Below are 23,100 nucleotides of genomic sequence, written 5' to 3'. Positions count from 1 at the left end.
TATGCCTGACAGAATAGAACCAAGGCTTGCACACTACTAGCAAGTCATGTGATATGAAGCCACCAAATGGAGCTACAAGCTACTGCAATAATAGAGCAAAGACTGAAAGCCTGACAGGAACAAATGGTGACTCAAAGTCTAGCTCACGGACTTCATAACTGCAGTTATGGAGTGTCTGGAACCCTGAACCCACAAGGTAGAACACAGTATCACCACATGAATCCAGAAGTGATACAAGCATACTCCAGAAATGCTAGTTTGTGAAAAAGCAGGACAATACAAGTAATATTGCTTGGACCGAAGGATTACATATGAACAAAATGGTACGAGCAGGAAAACATTATGCACTGATAAAATTGGAACAAAGCCACAAGCTAACCTCATCTTGTTCGCCTCAATCGAATCTGAACCAGGCAATGATGATGTATCTAATGTTTGTCCCTTGGCATCATAACTTCCTAATCTTCCACAAAGCAGCCTATGGAACTATTGTGTCAAGAATTGGTCTGCATGTATTGATAACTTTGTCAGAATATGCTTCAGCGATCTGCAGAATAGTCTAGAGCTTCTATAAGGGGAAAATGAACTTGTGCTAAAAATTGAACTTCCATGCAAATTCAGAGAAGAAGCTCGAGAAATCGAACTCCACACTTGGAAGTTGGATCTCCTTTAAGGCCGGTCTCAAGTCTCTTTTTAAAGTAACGGAGGTATATCCAACTCATATAAATGACAAGCAACAGAACTGGGAGGTAAGACATCAAGTCGTTTACGAAGAGGCTTACAACAATGCAGATCAATGCAACAAGAGACAGAATCCACTGCGTAGCCAGCAAAAATAAGATCATCAGCAAACATTAATGGTAGCATGAAAATTAGGGTTACTTGATCTTTAGCACAAAAAAGATTAAGCTCTAGATCAGGTAAAAGCTGTTTAATGCCCACCAACAATCCTGATAGAACCCCATGAATCCAAAAATAGGAGTATTGCTGAAATATCAGATAGTAAGAACACCAAGGCCGGACCTAATATAAATGCCGAAGTACTTATTTTCTAGAGATAAGAGAAATACAGTACTTACAGTTATATAGTACAGCACAATAGCAGTCATGAAGACACAAGAAGTTGAAAAGTTGACGATAAAGATGAACTTTGATATCTCTTTTGAACCCCATAAAGGTTCTAACAACTTCCAAAACAAAAAGAAGACCAATGATGCTGTCATGCTGACAACCACCAGCAAAAATATTGGTTATGTGAGTTGAAGGAGCTCTGATACGTTGATAAACATGACATATTTGTCAAAATGTTTATAATACTCGAAAGAACCAGTAAACAGATGCATAAACAAATGTGATGATATATTTTATTTAGCACAAAAACAGCACACAGCAGATCAAATACTCCAGGGAAGAAACATCTATAAAATAGAACAGCAGTATTTTCCATCGCCAAGGGTGACATTCAAGTATACAATAAACATCTAGAAGAATCCTAAGTAATAATTAACAAGAACCATTTATGGTTGCAGCTTATAAAGTGTGAATCTCATTTTGTCCGAAGCATCAAACAGTAAAACAAACAGCTACCTTAGCGTGTCATTCATCTGTCCTTTTTGCAAGTTCACATGCTGTTTAAGTAGTCTTGTCTTTGTTCTGTGGGTATGAGCGTCTAAAGGGAGAGCTTGTGTTGTCTAATGTCACTTTATCATCTTCTTAATGAAACCTGAGTATTCTTTATAAAAGAAAAAGAAAAATGAACAAGAGTAATAATATTAGCAGGTCTTGTGCTTGACAAATTTGTGTAGCTTCACAATACCATAGATATATTGTCATGTGGGGAAAGCGGTTCACCCGCAGGTCTAAGAAGGCAGGGACAGCAAGCCTGGAAAGTGGCTAATCTACTGTCAATTAGGGCGCACCATTAGCTGGTGCTAAGTTAGAAACATATTAAGGAGTGATTGAGAGATTTGAGGAGGAATTAGGCAGCCTAATGGCTATGTAAGCCGAAGGGCTCTTGGAGAATAATCAGGAATGAATTAGTCTTCTTCCCTGTCTCTCTTCTTCTCCAACAACATAGGGAGCCAAGGGGTAAAACCTCGCTCCGACTCTACCCGCGGCTACACTATGCATAGCCAAGGATCGCCGTTGCCGGCACCACCACTACCCACTTACCGGCATCACAAAACCTTGGTATTAGTGACCACTGGATCCTCGTCCCCGGACCTCCCTGCCCCTGCACCTTCATCAACGCCGTCCACCTCCGCCACCATGCCCGGCTCTGATCAGGACGATCTCAAGAGCCTCATCCTCGCGCTCTCTGAGAATGTGAAGACCCTCCAGGCTGCGGTCAAGGGCAATGCTCAGGCCATTCAGCGCCTCGAGAAGCAGCCGCCCGCCTCATCTTCAACAAGTTTCGACGGCATTCCCAAGCAGACCGACGAACACCACATTGATTGGCCGCCGCGGTTCCAGAAGATGGACTTCCCAAAGTATGGTGGTACGTCGGATCCACTGGCATTCATAAACCAGTGCGAATCTTACTTCCATCAGCAGCGCATTATCGAAGAGAAGGCATTGATGACCTCCTACAACCTGGAGGACATCGCGCAGATGTGGTTCATCTAGGTGCAGCATGACGAGGGCAATCCCCGTTGGCGGCGCTTCACCGAGCTGTTGAACCTCCGCTTCGGGCCGCCCCTGCGCTCCAACCCACTAGGCGAATTGGTCGCCTGCAAGTGCACAGGCTCGATGGTCGACTTCCAGGACCACTTGCCGGCACTCATGCCGCGCGCAGGGTGACTGACGGAGGCCCAACGCGTTCAGCTATTCACTGCCGGCCTCCAAACACCACTGAGCCTCGATGTGGAAGTCCACACCCCTCAGTCCCTTGCGGGGGCCATGAGCCTCGCCAGAAAGCTAGAGCTCCGAGAGCAACTGGCAGCCCCGGAAGCTCCCCTACCGTCCAAGGCCGAGGCCTGCTACCGGCACCGTGCGGTGTCCCTGCTCTATCCACAGCCGTCTCCGTGGTCAAGAAACTCTCCCTAGGCAGAGATGGAGGAACACCGCCGGCTCGGTCTCTGCTAGAACTGCAAACTGCAACGACAAATTCAGCTGCGGCCACAATAAAGTACCCGTGGCTCTTCCTGCTGGACCTGGCCGAAGCAGAGGACGACGGTGACACTGAGGAGACCGCCTGCCTAGAGGACAAGCCCCTCATCTCCCTCCGTGCAATCGTCGGGGTCCGAGCCAGCGAAACCATGAAGATCCACATCTTGGCGGGCGCTGCCACCCTCCACGCGCTGCTGGACTCAAGTTCCACCCACAACTTCATCGCGGAAGACAGCGCCCTGTGATCGGTCTCCTCCTCTAGCAGCACGACAAGCTGACCATCACGGTCACCAACGGTAAACGCGTGCCCTGCCCCTTGCCCGCTATGGCGTCGTCCTGGGCACTCAGTGGCTGGCCACGCTGGGCCCTATTCTCTGGGATTTTAGCTGCCTCACACTGCGCCGGCTGCCAGCAACTTCCTTGACGAGTTCCACAACGTCTTCAATGAGCCCCAGACTCTGCCGCCTCCTTGCTCCCACGACCACGACATCAACTTGCTACGAGGAGCGGCACCGGTGGCCGTGCGTCCGTATAGCTCGTCAGCGCATAAGGACGATCTAGAGCGGCAATGTCACACCAATCTGGTGCAAGGCCTCATCCGCCCCAGCAACTCGGCCTTCTCCCCTCTGTACTACTCGTCATGAAGGCAGATGGCTCATGGTACTTCTGCGTCGACTATAGGGCGGGCGCTAAGGATGCTTTTCCAATACCGGTGGTTGACGAGCTCCACGGCGCGCGCTTCTTCACCAAAGTGGACCCTCCGCTCATGGTACCACTAGGTGCGCATGTTCCTTGACAACATCCACAAGACCGTGTTCCGTAACCACGATAGCTTGTATGAGTTCTTGGTGATATCGTACGGCCTCTCGAACGCACTGGCACTGTTCCAATCTCTAATGAATGAAGTCCTTCAGCCGTTTCTGCGCTATTTCGCTTTGGTGTTCTTTGACGACATTCTGATCTTCAGCAACACCTAGGCAGGATCACCTTCGCCGCGTCCGTGCCGTCTTACAGCAACACCAGCTCTCAAACACTCCAAATGCGCTTTTGGCGAGCCCAGGATCTCCTACTTGGGGCATGTCATCTCCCAACGGCGTGGCCATGGATGCTTGGATGTTGGCAAGGTCCAGGCGGTGCTAGACTAACCGACACCCATGACGGTCCGCACCCTCCGTGGCTTCCTAGGCCTCGCGGGCTACTACCGTAAATTTGTGTCGTGCTGCTCCAGGACAAGCGGCTCATCGCCTTGTACAGCCGGCCGATGGCCCCACGTCATAGCTCCCTGGCGGCGTACGAGTGAGAGCTCATCGGCCTCATCTAGGTGCTCCGCCATTGCAAACCCTATCTCTGGGGCCGTCACTTCCTGGTACGTACAAACCACTATAGTTTCAAATTCCTCCTCGGCAAGCTGCTCGAGTTCGACTTCGCCGTCGAGTACAAGCCCGGCAGCACCAACGTCATTGTCGACGCCCTGTCATGTCGCAACGTCGACGTAGTCTCGGCGTTCCTCCTAGCGGCGCCACAGTTCTCGTTCATCTACCGCCTACATCAGGCCAACGATGCCGACCCAGCTTTGGTGGCCCTTTGGGAGGATATCCAGACCGGCCGCCACGCTACCCCATGGCCAATACTGGATGGGATGGTTGTTAAGTGTATGGTTAAGGCTCTATCTATAGGCCCATCTATAGGCCCACTCTATATTTAGCCATGAGGCTCTCTATATATTGTCCCCTTCACCTCTGGAGAGATTGTACTTGGTGATCCCAAAGGTACGTAACATGGTACCAGAGCTATGGGATTAGGGTTAGGATTAGATTAGTCTGATCCACGATCCATTTTTTCCCTTGGGATCCTCTCTTCTTCACGCGGCCCGTCGCTGTGCCCTCTCGTCGTCCGTCTTCCCGCGTGGACAGCCCGTCGCCGTCTCATCGCGCGTCTTCGCGCGGCCCGTCGCCGTGCCCCTTCGCCCGACGGCCCGTTGCCGTCTCATCGCCCGCCCGCGACTTGGCTCGCGACTCGTCGCGTTGCATCGCGAATCATCCGTCGCGGGGCACGTCGCTCGCGACTCGTCTCCGTTGCGGGGATCATCATCTGCTGCTTCCGCTCGTCGCTGCTCGTCACCTCTTCAACCTCTTCAATCTCCGGCTTCTCTGTTCTGCCCGCCTGTTGTTGGAACAGAGCAGAGGAGGTCCTGATCGTCATCTGCTTCCGCTCGTCGCTGCTCCACGCCTCTTCAGTCTCCAACTTCCCTGCTCTGCCCGCCTGTGGGAGCAGAGCAGAGGAGGTCTTGCACGTTCAGCAAATAGAGGGGGTCCTCTGCTTCTTATACCACAGTGGTAACAGATCGCTACCTCCCTCCTCCTTGGTCAGCTGTTAACAGTTGTTTCCATCATGTCTCAGTCTCAACTCAACGCAATTGTCATCCGTATCACTTTAGAGGGTCCAAATTATCCTGAATGGGCCTTCTATGTAGAAACTGCTTTAAGGGGTCATGGTTTACTACATCATTTAACTGACAATGCCCCTAAGCCTAAGGAGGATGGTAGTAATGCTACTGCAGTAAAGGATTGGGGTATCAATGATGGCAAAGTGATGGCTGCTATGGTCAATAGTACTAAACAATCCTTGATTATGAGTCTATCTAAGTTCAAAGCTGCTAAGGCCATATGGGAAAATCTAAAGCAGCGCTATGTACAGGACAGTGGGGCTCTTTTACATAGTCTTATGCAGCAAACTCATGTCATAGAGCAGAATGATATGTCCATTGATGAGTACTATTCTGCTTTTGATCGATTGATGGGATCATTGACTTCCATGGTACCTGAATGTTCAGCTGATTCTTGTCCAGCACATAAATTTATTGAAAAGTTTTTCACTTACAGATTTGTCATGGGAGTTCGAGCTGAGTATGATTCCATCCGTACACGGTTGCTTCACAGTTCTTCTGATCTCACTATGGCAAATGCTTTGTCAGATTTGCTTGCAGAAGAAACTCGTCTCAAGTCCCTGTCCTCTACAGTGACTCATGGTGTGTTGGCAGCTTCTCGGAGGACTAGTGCACCCAATAGTACCTCTGCCGAACCTTGTAAGCATTGTGGTAGGACTGGTCATCTTTTCAGAAAATTGTTCTCTCATCATCCAGAGAAGTTGGCTGAGTATCGTGCACGGCATGCTGCTCATGGTGGTCGTGGTCGTGGTACTGGTTCCACTCCTAGAGGCTCAGTTTCAGTGGCTACTTCCTTGACTGTTAGTGCTCCCTCGGCTTGGGTGCTTGATTCAGGCGCTTCTTTTCATGTGACCTCTGATCAGTCCCAGCTGGTTGCCTGCAAGCCGGTCCCTGATGGTGCTTCTGTTCAGACAGCTGATGGTACATATTGTCATATCACTCATCAGGGTTCACTTTGCAATAATCACTTTTCTGTACCCAATGTTTCCTTTGTACCTCAGTTGTCTATGAATCTTCTGTCGGTTGGTCAAATTACCGACCAGAATTGCTTTGTTGGTTTTGATGACTCATCTTGTTTTATTCAGGACCGTCGCAGCGGGAAAGTGATTGGGACTGGCCATCGCCGTAAAGGTGCTTCTAGCCTCTACGTTTTGAACACTCTACATCTTCCTTCGTCCGTTCCATCTACAGCTGATGTCTCATCCGCTGCATCGTCTTCAGCCTCTTCATTTGCCAAGTGGCATCATCGCCTTAGGTCATCTTTCCGGGTCTCGGTTGTCGTCCATGATAAATAAAGGTTGTTTAGGTCATACCTCTATTGAGTCTAGCTTTCATTGTAAGGGTTGTAAGCTTGGCAAACAAATACAACTTCCTTACCCTTCTAGTGTTTCTCGTTCTGCTAGACCTTTTGATATTATTCATACTGATGTATGGGGTCCTGCACCTTTTGCTACAAAAGGTGGCCATAAATACTATGTCATTTTTATTGATAATTATTCTCGCTATACATGGATTTATTTCATGAAACATCGTTCACAATTGTGTTCCATTTATCAGTCTTTTGTTCGAATGGTTCACACACAATTTTCAGCTCCCATTAAAGTTCTTCGTTCAGACTCTGGGGGTGAGTACTTGTCTGCTGTCTTTCGCCAATTTCTACCGTCTGAGGGTACACTTGCACAGCTCTCTTGTCCAGGTGCTCATGCTCAGAATGGTGTTGCTGAACGAAAACATCGCCATCTCATAGAGACAGCTCGTACACTTTTGATTTCATCATTTGTCCCTTCTCATTTTTGGGGAGAAGCTGTTTCCACTGCTGTCTATCTCATCAATAGGCAACCTTCATCCAAATTGTCTGATCACTATCCTGGTGAAGTACTTTTTGGTACTCCTCCTAGCTATGATCATCTTCGAGTTTTTGGATGCACTTGCTATGTTCTGCTTGCACCTCGTGAGCAGCACAAAATTGACTGCACAATCTGTTGAATGTGTTTTTCTAGGGTATAGTCCTGAGCATAAAGGTTATCGATGTTATGACCCTTCTTCCCGTCGCATACGCATCTCTCGTGATGTTACCTTTGATGAGGATCGTCCCTTCTTTTATAACCCTTCCACTACCCCTTCGTATTCTCCCACAGAGTCCACCAAGTCAGATGGCTCTATAGAGAGATATAAGGCCCGTCTTGTTGCCAGAGGTTTTCAGCAAACTCAGGGTCTAGATTATGATGAGACTTTTGCACCTGTTGCTCATATGACGACAGTCCGTACATTAATTGCAGTTGCAGCAGCTTCTTCTTGGCCCATATCTCAAATGGATGTCAAGAATGCCTTTCTTCATGGTGATTTGACTGAAGAAGTTTATATGCAACCGCCCCCGGGTGTTGTCGCTCCTCCAGGATGTCTGTCGTCTTCGCCGTGCTTTATATGGCCTTAAACAGGCTCCTCGTGCTTGGCATAAGCATTTTGTCTCCGTGATACGGGCTGCTGGATTTTCAGCTAGTGATCATGATCCGGCTTTATTTGTTCATTTGTCACCACGTGGCCGTACGTTGCTTCTTCTCTACGTTGATGATATGCTGATTACGGGTGATGATAAGGATCACATTTCCCATGTGAAGCAACAACTCAGTGCTGAATTTCAGATGTCTGATTTGGGTCCTCTCAGTTATTTCTTAGGCATTGAGGTCAAGCAATCTACTCAGGGCTATCATCTTTCTTAGTCTAAGTACATACAAGATCTTATTGCTCGTTCAGGCATCACTGATAGTCGAACTGCTGCCACACCCATGGATCTTCACTTGCAGCTTCGTCCCACTGATGGGGTACCTCTTAAGGATCCCTCTCGATATCGACACATTGTGGGCAGCCTTATTTACCTCACTGTCACTAGGCCAGATATTGCTCATGCAGTCCATATTTTGAGTCAATTTGTTTGTGCCCCAACTTCTGTTCATTTTGGACATTTACTTCGCATGCTACGCTACCTACGGGGGACATCATCTCAAAGTTTACTCTATGCGCATGATAGTCCGCTTCAGCTTCATGCTTACTCGGATTCCACTTGGGCGAGTGACCCAACAGATCGATGTTCCATCACTGGATATTGCATTCTTCTTGGCTCTTCTCCTATTGCATGGAAGTCCAAGAAGCAAGCAGCTGTATCTCGCTCTAGTACAGAGGCTGAACTTCGAGCACTTGCCACTACTACTGCAGAGATTGTATGGCTGCGATGGTTGTTGGCTGATTTAGGCATCTCTTGTGATGTTGCCACACCTCTTCTATGTGATAATACAGGAGCCATACAAATTGCTAATGATCCTGTGAAGCATGAACTCACAAAGCATATTGGTGTGGATGCTTTCTTTACTCGGTCTCATTGTCATCAGAAGACTATTTCTCTCCAGTATGTGCCTTCAGAGTTGCAATTGGCCGACTTCTTCACTAAAGCACAAACTCGGGAGCAGCATCGGCTTCACTTGATCAAACTCAATGCTTCAGATCCTCCACTTCCACCTTGAGTTTGAAGGGGGGTGTTAAGTGTATGGTTAAGGCTCTATCTATAGGCCCATCTATAGGCCCACTCTATATTTAGCCATGAGGCTCTCTATATATTGTCCCCTTCACCTCTGGAGAGATTGTACTTGGTGATCCCAAAGGTACGTAACAATGGTCACGTTTGACGCCAAGCTATACGTGCCCCCGTACTCGCCCCTCCTACATGAGCTGATGGCGTACAACCACAATGACGGCCATGGAGGCATCCAACGCACACTGCATCATCTTCGACGGGATTTCCATACCCCCAATCTGCGCTCGGTGGTGTAGGCCTTCATCTGCGGCTATACCACCTGCCAAAGGTACAAGACAGAGCACCTCTTGCCCGCCGGCTTGCTACTGCCCCTCAGTGACCAGCACGGTCTCGACCGACGTTGCATTAGACTTCATCGAAGGCCTGCCCAAGGTGGGTGACAGATCCATCATCCTCACCGTCATGGATCGCTTCTCGAAGTACTACCACTTCATCCCCTTGGGGCACCCGTACACCGCAGAGACCGTCGCCAAGCTGTTCTTCGCCGAGATCGTTTGGCTACACGGCATCCCGCGGTCGCTGGTCTCCAACCGTGACCCCATGTTCACCTCCATGTTCTGGAAGGAGATCCTTACCCTCTCCAGCGCCAAACTACACATGACGATGGCTTTGCATCCACAAGACGAAAGCCAGGTTGAGGCCGCCAACAAGGTGATCACCATGTACCTCCACTGTTTCATAGGGGATCGACCACGGCAATGGCTCCGGTGGCTTCCGTGGGCCGAGTACGCCTACAACACGGCGTTCCAAACCTCCCTCCGTGACATGCCATTCAAGCTCGTCTATGGACGCGACCCGCCAATGATCCGCTCCTATGAACCAGGCGAATCTTGAGTCGCGGTAGTGGCTAAATCCATGGCGGAACGCAAAGGAGCTCCTGGGTCACGTCCGCTACCGGCTCAATCAAACCCAGGCAGTCTACAAGAAGTTCTATGATCGCCATCACTGCCAAGTGTCAAGGTCGGAGACTGGGTCTGGCAACGGGTTCGCCACCACATGCCCCTCTCTGCCATCAGTGACAAAAGGCAAACTTCGGCCACAATACTATGGGCCCTATCAAGTCTCAGAGGTGATCAACGTGGTCGCTTGTTCGTTTGGAACTCCCGGCCAGGGCCCGCATCCATAACGTCTTTCACATCGGCTTCCTCAAGCAGTTCACTTGCCAGCCGCCGAATCACCTCCACCTCTGCCTCCAATGCATCACGACGTGGCAATTCCGGTTCCTGAGACGACGGTCAAGGCTCGTCTGGCGCGCGGCGTGCGCCAGGTGTTGATCCAACGGCGCGGTGAACCCCCATCTGCGGCCACCTGGGAGGATGTTGAAGACAGCGCTATCCAACATTTCAGCCCGCGGATGAGTTGTTCGTCCAGGGGGGAGAGATGTCATGTGGGGGAAGTGGTTCACCCGCAGGTCTAAGAAGGCAGGGACAGCAAGCCAGGAAAGTGGCTAATCTGCTGTCAATTTGGGTGCACCATTAGCTGGTGCTAATTTAGAAGCATATTAAGAAGTGATTGAGAGAGATTTGAGGAGGAATTAGGCAGCCTAATGGCTATGCAAGCCGAATGGTTCTTGGAGAATAATTAGGAATGAATTAGTCTTCTTCCCTGTCTCTCTTCTTCTCCAACAACATAGGGAGCCTAGGGGTAAAACCTCACTCCGACCTCTACCCGCGGCTACTCTGCGTAGCCAAGGATCACCGTCTCCAGCACCACCACTACCCCCTTACTGGTGTCATATCATATATTAAAAAATCACAGAAATAAGTGTTGCTTGTGACACAAAGAACTATATTATTTCATCCACAAACATTTATTTCCAGTTCCGTAACTCACTTGTAAGATGAGCAGTAGTCAATTGAGAAAGTGCATAAGGTGCAAAAGGTACACATGCATTATCTTAGTAACTCACTTGAGGTAATAAGCAATATAAACTAAGAGGAAATAACAAATTCTTGAAAGGTCAGCTAAAAATTCAGACAAGTTTTCCTGCGTAGTTCGAGATAAAAAAAAATCACATAAGTTCAGTAACCAGATAACCCATAATAGATGCTGGACTGCGGATAGACTGCCCAAGAGAGGTTTACCTCATCCTGCTCAGTGTCCCCTATGTGACCAGGAAGATGAGACCATCCAACATATCCTATGTGGGTGCATGGTTGCAAGACAAATCTGGTCCCTTGGACTACCGGATTTCTCTCCACTCCCTGATGACAAGGTCCTCCATGTCTGGTGGATGCGTATTCTAGATTTGTTCCCTGACAACTGCAAGAGAGGGCTGAATTCGCTAATTATTTTGGTCGCCTGGTCCTTGTGGAAGCACCATAATGATAGTGTTTAATGGAGCTGTTCTCAATGTGCAACTTGTTCTTAAGCAGATTTGTGAAGAAGCTAATCTCTGGTGTCTAGCTGGTGCTAGTGGGCCAGCTCATTTAGAGGTCGCTGCTAGATAATATGGTGGCTTGTGTTTAGCTGGGTTGTTTTTTGTTCTTTTCTTTTCAGGCGATTCTTGTGGTGTTTTGGCTCCTTTGGGAGCTTTGAGTGTGTGTGTGTGTGTGTGTGTGTGTGTGTGTTTTGGGTTTGTTGTACTCTTCTAAGCTCTTCTTCTTAATGCAATGATATGCAGCTCTCCTGTGTATTCGAGAAAAAAAAAAGATCAAGATAAGGTGTAAGCTTGTATGATGAGTGTGATTCAATTTAGCCTTCAAACATGAAAACCCAATGAAAGTGATATACTATTGGACAGTAACCTGATGCCCCTATGGCCACTATAATGGCGTCTGCCATTTAGCATATGTATTACTCCAGGGACCAGAGTGATATAGTATGGATACTTAAAACATACTATAGCATACCTCCAGTCTGGCATATCTTCTAAAAATATTCAGATGGCTAGCATATAAAATTCAAAACAAATGACACAAGGACTAACCAAAACTCCACCTGCAATTTTTTCACCTGTTCCAACCCATTCAGACATAGAAATGTCTGCAGCAGGCATTTCACATTGAAATTTAGAGTGCTGCTTTAGGTGGCCTTGACTTCTTCGTTAGTTATGACGGCTTACATGACAAGTGAACTGGAAAACAGATAAAGGGAGGCTGTTGAAAAAGGAGTGACAATGCATGCAAGAACAGGAAGTGACCAACAAACAAAAAGGATATGCATATTTTGTCACTTGTACTAACTGCTAATTGTAGACGAAACTTCAAAGATAAATTGCCAGTTCAATTGTAAATCCACAATAAAACCATGAGGGCTAACCTCCTCAGATTGGTCTAAAATATAACTCCTCAGATCAAAATGGCTATAGAATGAAGTACTAAAAATGAAATGATCTGATTGTCGTCTAGTTATTGATACAAGCGCAATAAAAATTAACTATACAAAAGAAATAAAGTAAACAGGTAACCTTAAAGTTGACATTCTGAATGCCAACATGGAACCATAATACTCCAAGAAGGTCATCTATGCAGCACTAGCCATGAAGTCTCTGTTTCATGAAAACAATCATTTCCATTGTTTATCATATCACCTGATCATATCACAACTGAAAGTGTTGTACGCATCCTCTATGTCATCTTCATCACTCTGTGCTATGCCTTGAAAGCTCCCATTGGTTTTTTTTCTCATGCTGAACAGTCTCCGCTGCTTTAGATTCAGTATCAACAATTTATGATTCACACAGTGCTCAAGTTCAGTAGAAAAGCACTGTTTTGTTGTAGGAAGCAAGAAAGTGCAAAGAAAGTGGGGGAAATCCGGATGGTGCAATAGCACATCATTATGCAAAGAAAATTTAGTTTAACTCTCTCGTCAGTTGAGTAACCCACTAACCCCATTGTAAACTTTCGGTGGCAGAAAATAGCAACTTAAGCTTTTCATGCTAGATTCAGAGCATTGGAAAGGCATAGTCTCATTTAGACCATAGAGACAGGAGTTCCATGTGGAGTCAAAAGTTTATTAAAAATTTGCCACTATTCATTGGAGAGACGCCTTAAATAATTCAATGCAAGAAGAGAACAAGACTGTCGCCATGCTCTGACAATTGGGGATTCTCCTCCCATAACTCACCACCCTGCTTCATGGACCTTGGCCTCTTTGGCTGGCTCTTCGTCTTCGGTCCTGCAAGTACATTAACTACAACAACAACAACAACAACAAAGCCTTTAAGTCCCAAACAAGTTGGGGGTAGCCTAGAGTTGAAACCCAACAGAAGCAATCAAGGTTCAGGCACGTGAATAGCTATCTTCCAAGCACTCCTATCTAAGGCTAAGTCTTTGGGTATATTCCATCCTTTCAAGTCTCCTTTTATTGCCTCTACCCAAGTCAACTTCGGTCTTCCTCTGCCTCTCTTCACGTTACTATCCTGACTTAGGATTCCACTACGCACCGGTGCATCTGGAGGTCTCCGTTGCACATGTCCAAACCATCTCAATCGGTGTTGGACAAGCTTTTCTTCAATTGGCGCTACCCCTAATCTCTCACGTATATCATCGTTCCGAACTCGATCCCTTCTTGTATGACCGCAAATCCAACGCAACATACGCATTTCCGCGACACTTAGCTGTTGAATATGTCGTCTTTTCGTAGGCCAACATTCTGCACCATACAACATAGCAGGTCTAATCGCCGTCCTATAAAACTTGCCTTTTAGCTTCTGTGGTACCCTTTTGTCACATAGGACACCAGACGCTTGCCGCCACTTCATCCACCCTGCTTTAATTCTATGGCTAACATCTTCATCAATATCCCGGTCCCTCTGTAGCATTGATCCTAAATATCGAAAGGTATCCTTCATAGGCACTACTTGACCTTCCAAACTAACATCTTCCTCCTCCCGAGTAGTAGTGCCGAAGTCACATCTCATATACTCAGTTTTAGTTCTACTAAGTCTAAAACCTTTGGACTCCAAAGTCTCCCGCCATAACTCCAGTTTCTGATTCACTCCTGTCCGGCTTTCATCAACTAGCACTACATCGTCCGCGAAAAGGCATACACCAAGGGATATCCCCTTGTATGTCCCTTGTGACCTCATCCATCACTAAAGCAAACAAATAAGGGCTCAAAGCTGACCCTTGATGTAGTCCTATCCTAATCGAGAAGTCATCCGTGTCTCCATCACTTGTTCGAACTCTAGTCACAACATTGCTGTACATGTCCTTAATGAGCCCGACGTACTTCGTTGGGACTTTATGTTTGTCCAAAGCCCACCACATAACATTCCTTGGTATTTTATCATAAGCCTTCTCCAAGTCAATAAAAACCATGTGTAGGTCCTTCTTCTTCTCCCTATACCGCTCCATAACTTGTCTTATTAAGAAAATGGCTTCCATAGTTGATCTTCCGGGCATGAAACCAAATTGGTTCATAGAGACCCGCGTTATTGCTCTCAAGCGATGCTCGATAACTCTCTCCCATAGCTTCATAGTATGGCTCATCAACTTAATTCCCCGGTAATTTGTACAACTTTGAATATCCCCTTTATTCTTGTAGATCGGTACCAATATACTTCTCCTCCACTCATCAGGCATCTTGTTCGATCGAAAAATATGGTTGAACAGCTTGGTTAACCATACTACAGCTATGTCCCCGAGGCATCTCCACACCTCAATTGGGATACCATCCGGTCCCATCGCCTTACCTCCTTTCATCCTTTTCAACGCCTCTCTGACCTCAGATTCTTGGATTCTCCGCACAAAGCGTCCTATTGGTGTCATCAAAAGAGTCATCCAACTGAAAGGTTGTGTCCATATTCTCACCATTGAACAATTTGTTAAAATACTCTTGCCATCGATGTCGGATCTCATCCTCCTTTACTAAGAGATGCTCCCTTTCATCCTTAATGCACTTAACTTGGTTGAAGTCCCGTGTCTTTCTCTCACGAACCCTAGCCATCCTATAAATGTCCTTCTCTCCTTCCTTCGTACTTAAATGTTGGTAAAGATCCTCGTACGCTCTACCCTTTGCCACACTTACAGCTCGCTTTGCAGTCTTCTTTGTCACCTTATACTTCTCTATGTTGTCCACACTCCTGTCATGGTACAAGCGTCTATAGCATTCTTTCTTCTCCTTAATAGCCCTTTGGACTTCCTCGTTCCACCACCAAGTATCTTTAGCCTCGTGTCCCCTTCCTTTGGTTACTCCACACACCTCTGAGGCTACCTTCCGAATGTTGGTTACCATCTTGTCCCACATATTGTTTATGTCGTCTTCTTTCTTCCAAGAGCCCTCTTTGATAGCCCTTTCCCTAAATACCTCTGACGTCTCCCCTTTCAGTTTCCACCACTTTGTTCTTTCAATCTTAGCTTGTTTATCCCTACGGGCACGCACCTGAAAACGAAAATCTACCACCAAAAGCTTATGTTGAGAAACAACACACTCCCCTGGTATCACCTTGCAATCCAAGCATGCTCGTTTGTCCTTTCTTCTTGCGAGGACAAAGTCAATCTGGCTACAGTGTTGTCCGCTACTGAAGGTCACTAGATGAGATTCTCTCTTTCTAAAGAAAGTGTTGGCTATCATCAGGTCAAAAGCTACCGCGAAGTCCAGAACTTCCTCCCCCTCCTGATTCCTACTACCATACCCAAAACCTCCATGAACTGCCTCGAAACCTGCGCTTGTAGTACCTACATGCCCATTAAGATCTCCTCCTATAAAAAGCTTCTCACTACTAGGTATAGCTCTAACCAGGCCATCTAAGTCTTCCCAGAACTGTCTCTTAGCACTCTCGTCGAGGCCTACTTGGGGGGCATACGCACTAATTACGTTCAAGACCATATCACCCACGACAAGCTTGATTACGTTCAAGCAAGTACATTAACTACAGCAACAATAAAACAAGGGAAAGCACGCTAAGACAACAAAAATAGAGGGAAGGAGGTGGTGCTAAATTGGTTCAGGGCATGGCTTCATACCTCAAGCGGTGGTGGAAGGCATGGGCGCACTTTCCAATTTTCCATGAGGATGGCAGTGGGAGAAGCAGGGGAAAGATCCTCGAGGTAGCTTGCCAGGTGAATCTTTAGTTGACGAGAATGTAACAAGTTGGCAAAAGAAGAATGTAAATTGTTTAGAATTTGATTGCCCATTAGCTATATACAAATTCCTTGCAAGGATGTCTCAGTGAAACTAATAAACACCATAAAGAGTCTTTGATGTACATTAAAACCTTCAATCACAATTTCAAGTTGGCTTAAACCAAAATTGATCCTGGTATTTAAAGAATTTAGTTGCATGTACAAAGCTCACATGACTATGTTCCTAGATTATCATGGATAATTTATCAGAAAAAAAAAGATTAAGTTTGGCAGCTGTCCCAAACTAAGGAGTGGTGAAATGTGTTGTGGAAACTTATGAGCAAAATATCTTCTTGAAAATTTTGAGACCAGATAAAAAACAACACTTTTCAACTCCTAAAACATGAATGCAAGGAAATAGTGGAGTTTGTAGTTAGTGAAAAAAAGATCCTAAAAGATCAATAACAGCAACAAAAAGTGATTACAAGACTCATCTATTCAAGTTGGCATCATTCATCATTTAATATTTGAATAGGATTACAATGATATTGCTTTCCAAGTGTATCACTAAAAACTTTCATGGTAGGAAATAACCAATCGTCATGTTCAAAAGTCTAGATTTTTAATGATACAGATAAAGAATAACAAACAGATGAAGTTCATTTACCTGAGTTTTCAAAGCCGACCATGTTAAAAGGCAAAATATTAAAGTAGATTCAGGCTACTGAGAACAGAAAACTAAAATGTATGTCTATAACCCTTTAGTCTCAAACTCGAACATTTCAAGAGTGAAAATGAAAATGCAGGGGACCATGAAAAAGGATGTAAATCTTGGACACAATCTAATGTACACAGAAGATAAACTTCACAAAATTCCTTTTCTCTGGTGTCCATGGTTCAGCATAGACCGCTTTTTTCTGTTCTTCAAAAACTCATCTTTCTTTTCCTTCCTAGGTTTTAAGCCAGACTTGCCTTTAATCATCCCTTGTATGGCACTCTTATCTTTTATGTTCTTTCTTGCAGCCTTCACATCCAAAGTATTCAACAACTTTCTATATGACCTAGGATCAGGTATTTTCCCACTTCGAACCATCTGCTTGTGGTAATAGAACGCCCTTGAGAAGTCACGAACACGGGCATATGCATATATCATTGTACAATATGTAACGGAGTCTGGTTTTAGTTCCAAAGCTGCCATCTCTTTCAGGAGTTGGGGCAATTTGTAATGCTGCCCGCCTCTTCAAGCATTCATCAAAATGTTATATGTCATGACAGTAGGCTTTAAGCCAATCTTTCCAAACTCATATATAACATCCCTCGCCTGAAGATACAGCCCATGTTTTGCTAAACAATCGAGTACCACATGGAATATGACTCGTGTTCCACCAACCTTTTCATCAATCATAGTTTTCCATGTCTCCATTAGCATCTCTGTGTCACCTGCTCTCCTAAGCAGTGTTTTAAAGGCGTCGCCTAGGCGTCGCCTAGGCGACGCCTAGGCGTCCAGGCGTACCCAGCTCGCCTTGGGAAACAGTGGCGCCTTGTCGCCTAGGCGCCGCCTAGGCGCCGCCTAGGCGTACCAAGCACTCGCCTGGACGCCTAGCCGCCTTTAAAACATGGCTCCTAAGAGTGTCGAGTAGAGCTGTACATGTTTCTAAGGTAGGTTTAAGTCCTTCTCTTTTCATATCCACATATATGGTATGAGCTTTTTCATGCAATCCATTAACTGCATATGCAGAAAGTAGTGCATTATATGAAGAAGATAATGGCTTAATACCATCCCTCTTCATCCTCAAGAAAGCATCTTCAGCCTTTCCACTCATTTTCTTCTGGCGCCCATAGGCGCTTATGAGACAATTATATGATCCAGCACTCGGTCTTATACCTAAATCTTGCATCTCGAGAAGTAAGGATTCAACAACTTCTGTCTGCAATCTTCTACTGTAAGCATCCATTAGGATATTATAAGTTGTGGTTGTTGCTTGCAAACCTTTTTCTTTCATCTCAACAAAGAGCCCCTCAGCTTCTTCAATATGGTTGGATTTGCAGTATGCCTTCATCAGAGTTTCATATATGCTTGTGGTTGATGCAATACCTCTCTTCTCCATTTCTGACTGGATGATTAGAGCTTCCTTTTTTAGCCCATCAAAACAAAAGATATTTATCAAAGCCGCACCAACATCAAAGCTCCAGTTGACTCCTTTTCTGTTCATCCGTTGGAAAAATTCCCATGCATCCTTGGCAGATGCCTTACTCTTCTTCATAATATTAAGCATGATTGCGGATGTCCTGTGATCAGGTTGAACATTGTTCTTTTCCATTAGCTCAAAGATTTCCCAAGCACCATCATATCTGAAGAAAGGTAGAAACAGGTTCATCATAATGAATATTAAATGTTTTCGAGAAAAAATAATGAATATTAAGTCACAAATACAAAGAATAAATGTGCCACATTTTCTACCACTCCTATTCATCATTAGTTACAAATGTCCCTACTTCATCTGAGGAGCCCTTGCATCATTATAAACTAGTCACTAAACTATGTTTCTGCTAGCAGTTTGCTATCTCCAGTGATATGTAACTCCATATACATTATTAATATTCTAAACAAATGGAAATGGTGATACATTGAATTAACATAATCTGATAATTAGTTAACAGCACCCATCTGAACTTCATTATCATGTTTTTCAAAGACAAGCAAAAAAAGGGGCAGACCCAGTGCTGGAGGCTCCCACATGAGTGGGGTCTAGGGGAAGGGAAAAACCGAGGCAAGCCTTCCCCCCGCAAATCTATAGAGAGGCTTCTTCGAACCCACGACCTGGTGACTCAGTGAGACAGCTCTCACCACTGCACCAGGCCAAGCAATGGACACGAATTTACCAACAGTTACTAACACAAAGTTCTAGAAATAGTCTAGATTCTTACTATAAAAACAGCCCAAAAACACCTAAAATATTGCTCTTCCTTAGTGGACTTGACAAGCAAGTGGAAGGCAGTTTTGGGTCATGTACACAGTGAAGTGAGGGCAAAAGGATATTAGGACGTTCTAGCATTGACATTCTTTCCTCTTATACACGATAGTAAAGAATTGTCAAGGTCCAGTTCTTAACTTCAAATTAAGCATACGCCTCTTAGTTGTTGTACTAATCTTCTTTTGTCTTTTTTTTTTTTTGGTGCCTAATCTTCTTTTGTCTTGTGTATGCTTTCTCAGATCAAACCTTGATAATCTGAGCTAACCTATTTTTTTTCTCAAAGAGGCAGGAGAGCCGAGCATCTTTATATCATAGAGAGAATGGAGCTTTATCTATCAAGCTCTGGCATGAAAAATATTTCTGCCCAAATTTTTCACAATGAAACTTCTCTTCCTTTCAAACTTTCAACTTAATACACAAATTCGTCCTGAACTCCCAAAACATTTCAGAAAGTTGACCACAGTTGTCTAATTAGAATCTCATACACTCAGTCTGGTAATATGAACTAATTAAAAGGACATTAGACATCTGTAGAGTATAGAGATAGTCCTATTTATTACCTAATCAAAATTTCCTTCTCCCACATTTCATAGTACTAGTTAGCCATCACATGGTTCCAAAATAGGCCCACAAATCTTCAACCAAGTGATTATCTAATCTACAGAACATGTGCCAAGAAACTTAAACTCCCAATTTTCCACCATGCAGTGGTATTCACGATGAGAAACCCACTAAATTTTGCACTATCAGTCCCTGATACCAAACAAGACAATGCTCACCTCCTGCAGTAGGCAACGGCAGATATCGCAGCATTATAAAGAACTGCCTCGTGGAAATCCCTCTCCAAGGGTAACCTTGCCACAATCTCCAAGACCACATCAGCCATGTCGCACTGTCCAAGCGAAACAAAAGCCATCAACCACGCCATTGGCGATACAGGCACCGGCTGCTTCTCCCGCAGCCACTGGAACAGGCGTGCACAGCCCAACGCCAGCCCCTCTTCAGACATCCTCCACATCAATTCCACGCACTCCTCCTCGCTGAGTTTCCCGTGGTTGTATCCAGCCATGAACTCGGCGAATCCTAGTTCCCACGCCGCAGCCGGGCACATTGCAAAGGCTAGGATTTCTTCCATGGCTGCCGTGGCGGTGCAAACACCACTTACCCCTTCTTGGCTTCGCAAGAAGGAGGTCGGGTCCAACCACTCGCATTCTTCATCCTCGTCCTCCTCTTCTTCTTGGTGTGGTTCCTCGCGCTGCGCTCGAAAGGGGCTGACAGGCGGGTCCCACTGGCCCACCTCCTCACCACCTCTCTCGTCTTCATCCTCCGAGGCGCCGCCACGGGTCGGACCCAACCAGCCGCCCTCGTCATCCGTATCCTCCCGGGTGGCATGTGTGGCAGGTCCGCCCCAGAATCCCACCGCCTCATCGCCATAGTCGTTGCCTTCGCTTCCTTGTTCCTCGATGAAACGATGCGGAGGGTAAGCAGCTGGGCGACTTCGAGGCCACCAGGTTTGGAATTGGGAATGGGAATGGAGGAAGCAATTGGAGGACGGGGAGGATTTGAGGGGGCAGCCAAGGTGGAGGGTGCGGAGAGTGGGGCAGGCGAAGGAGAAGGAAGGTAGCTGCTTGGCCAACAGCGCCATCTCCGGCGAGTGGCAAACACGGTGGCAGCAAGTCACGGGACAACACAGAAGGCGCCGCTCGTGGACGCGGATGCCACAGTGGTGTTGCTCACGCGCGCGTCGAGGAGCGGCGGAGAGCGTGCACAGGGTGCTTTTATATTTTTACCATTATTAATTGACGTTTATCCCATTATCACTCTTAGTTTGACACTTACAACTTTATCATATGAGAGAACTTTGAGTTCTTAATTTACCATATTTACACATATGGCACGCCACGCCAGCTCGACACGTTGGCGCCCAGTCAGCATAGACACGCGAAATGTCCTTGTTGCCCCTGGCCTACTCCTCTCTCTCCATCTCTGACAACTGGATCCTGCAGCTCCCTCTCACTGTCAGGTGGGCCCCACTCGTCAGCTTTGTCTTCCTGCCGTCGTCGGAGCCTTCGGATTCGCCGCTGGAGAGTCGCGGCATCCTCCTCGGCGGCCTGCTCTCGCCAGACGTCAGCGAGAGCACCTGCCTGAGCCGGTACCTCTCCTCACTGCACCGCAGGGCATCGTCGTACTTCGTGTTGCAGCTGCGTAGTACGAGGTGCTCCACCGCAGGTGCGGGCCTAGCATGCCCTTGTACGACAAGTCCGTGAGGTAGCTCGCCTCCGCCCACAACAGTATGGGCCTCACCCGAGTGCAGCTACCTCGTGTGGACGCCCGACAACCACCTTGGCGACCACATGGTCTCCATGGCGTCCGCCTTCCTCTACGCGTTGCTCACCTACCACGTCTTCCTGGTCGACATGGCCAAGGACATGGCGGGCCTCTTCTGCGAGCCCTTCATGGGCGTGTCCTGGGAGCTGCCCCCGGGCTTCCCCGTGCACAACCTCACGCCACTCCGCCGCAGCAGCGAGCATAGCTACGGGAGCCTGCTGGGCGCCAAGAAGATCAGCAATGACGACCCCATCGGCGTGCGGTCCGAGTTCGCTGCCGTCGTACGCGTACCTCCACCTGGCGCACGACTACCAGCTGCCCGATCAGCACTTCTTCTGCGACGACGACCAGACCATGCTGGGGAAGGTGAACTAGCTGCTGCTTGTGCTCCTGACCTCTACTTCACGCCGGGGCTGTTCCTCGTGCCGCAGTTCAAGGACAAGCTCCAATGGATGTTCCCGGCCACGGACACGGTGTTCCACCACATCGGAAGGTACCTGTTCCACCCATCCAACAAGGTGTGTAAGATGATCCAGGGGTACTACACGTCGTACATGGCCAAGTTCGATGAGAAGATTGGGCTTCAGATCACGATCCTCGCCAGGAACCCCGTGTCGACGGAGGCGTACTTCAACCAGATCGTGGCGTGCACGAGCTAGGAGAAGATCCTGCCCGAGGTAGATCCCAAAGTGGCGTCAAGTGAGCACGCGGCGGCTGTGACGTCATCCAAGGCGGTGCTCGTCATCTCGGCATAGCCGGAATATGCCGAGAGGCTCAAGTCCATGTACTACGAGCAGGCCACGGTGACCGGCGAGCATGTCAGTGTGCTGCAGCCACCGGGAGCCGGAAACTAGCCGTAGAACCACAAGGTGTCGGTGGAGATGTTCCTGTAGAGCTACTACGACGTGTCCGTGGTGAGCGGGTGGTCAACGATGGGCTACGTCGACCACGGCCTCGCCGGGTTGAGGCCATGGCTGCTACTGCCGCCGAGGAGGATCTCATGAAGAGCTCCGCCGCCGCTAGGGAGCTCGCATGGGGAGCAGCTGCTCCGGCGAGGACCCAGCTGTCGGGGATGCAGCTGGAAGACAAAGCTGACGCTAGGGGCAGCAAGGACATTTTGCGTGCCTATGCTGACTAGGGCGCCAACGTGTCAGGCTAGCGTGGCGTGCCACATGCGCTAAATGTGGTAAATTAAAAACTCAAAGTTCTCTCATATGGTAAAGTTGTAAGTGCCAAACTAAGAGTGATAATCGGATGAACACCAATCTTAATAATGGTAAAAATGTAAAAGCCCCGTGCAGAGGAGGACGTAGGGGGCGTTTGGTACAGCTTCTGGGACAGCTCCGGGAGCTGTTTTTTGGCTCTTCCAACAATACGCTCTTTTCCAAACTACTCCGTCTGGGAAGCTCCACAAAAACCGATGACTGGAGCTCTTTTGCTCATACGGAGCTAAAAATATGTAGCTTCGCGCGGCTCTCGCTCACTCACATGGCCCCACCACATTGCCAGTGGTCCAGATTGCCCCGAGACAGGGATGACCGCTAGCGTAGGGAGGGGCGGAGCTAGGCGGACATAGGCGCGTGGAGGAGACGGGCCGGGCAGATGCCGCCATCGGACCTTGCCTGCGGGGAGGAGACGGGCGGA

The 23,100-nt window shown here is 47.3% G+C and overlaps 2 pseudogenes; one reads left to right on the top strand and one right to left on the bottom strand.

Annotated features, from left to right (window-relative positions):
• Nucleotides 1-16,788: 16,788 nt before the first annotated feature.
• Nucleotides 16,789-20,851, bottom strand: LOC136549696 (pentatricopeptide repeat-containing protein At5g50280, chloroplastic-like; annotated as a pseudogene).
• Nucleotides 20,852-21,074: 223 nt separating this feature from the next.
• On the top strand, nt 21,075-22,460 carry LOC136548511 (galactoside 2-alpha-L-fucosyltransferase-like; annotated as a pseudogene).
• The last annotated feature ends 640 nt before the right edge of the window (nt 22,461-23,100 follow it).

Source organism: Miscanthus floridulus, chromosome 4, assembly GCF_019320115.1.
Source record: "Miscanthus floridulus cultivar M001 chromosome 4, ASM1932011v1, whole genome shotgun sequence".
Taxonomy (NCBI): Eukaryota; Viridiplantae; Streptophyta; class Magnoliopsida; order Poales; family Poaceae; genus Miscanthus; species Miscanthus floridulus.
This window is presented reverse-complemented; position numbering and strand designations above follow the sequence as displayed.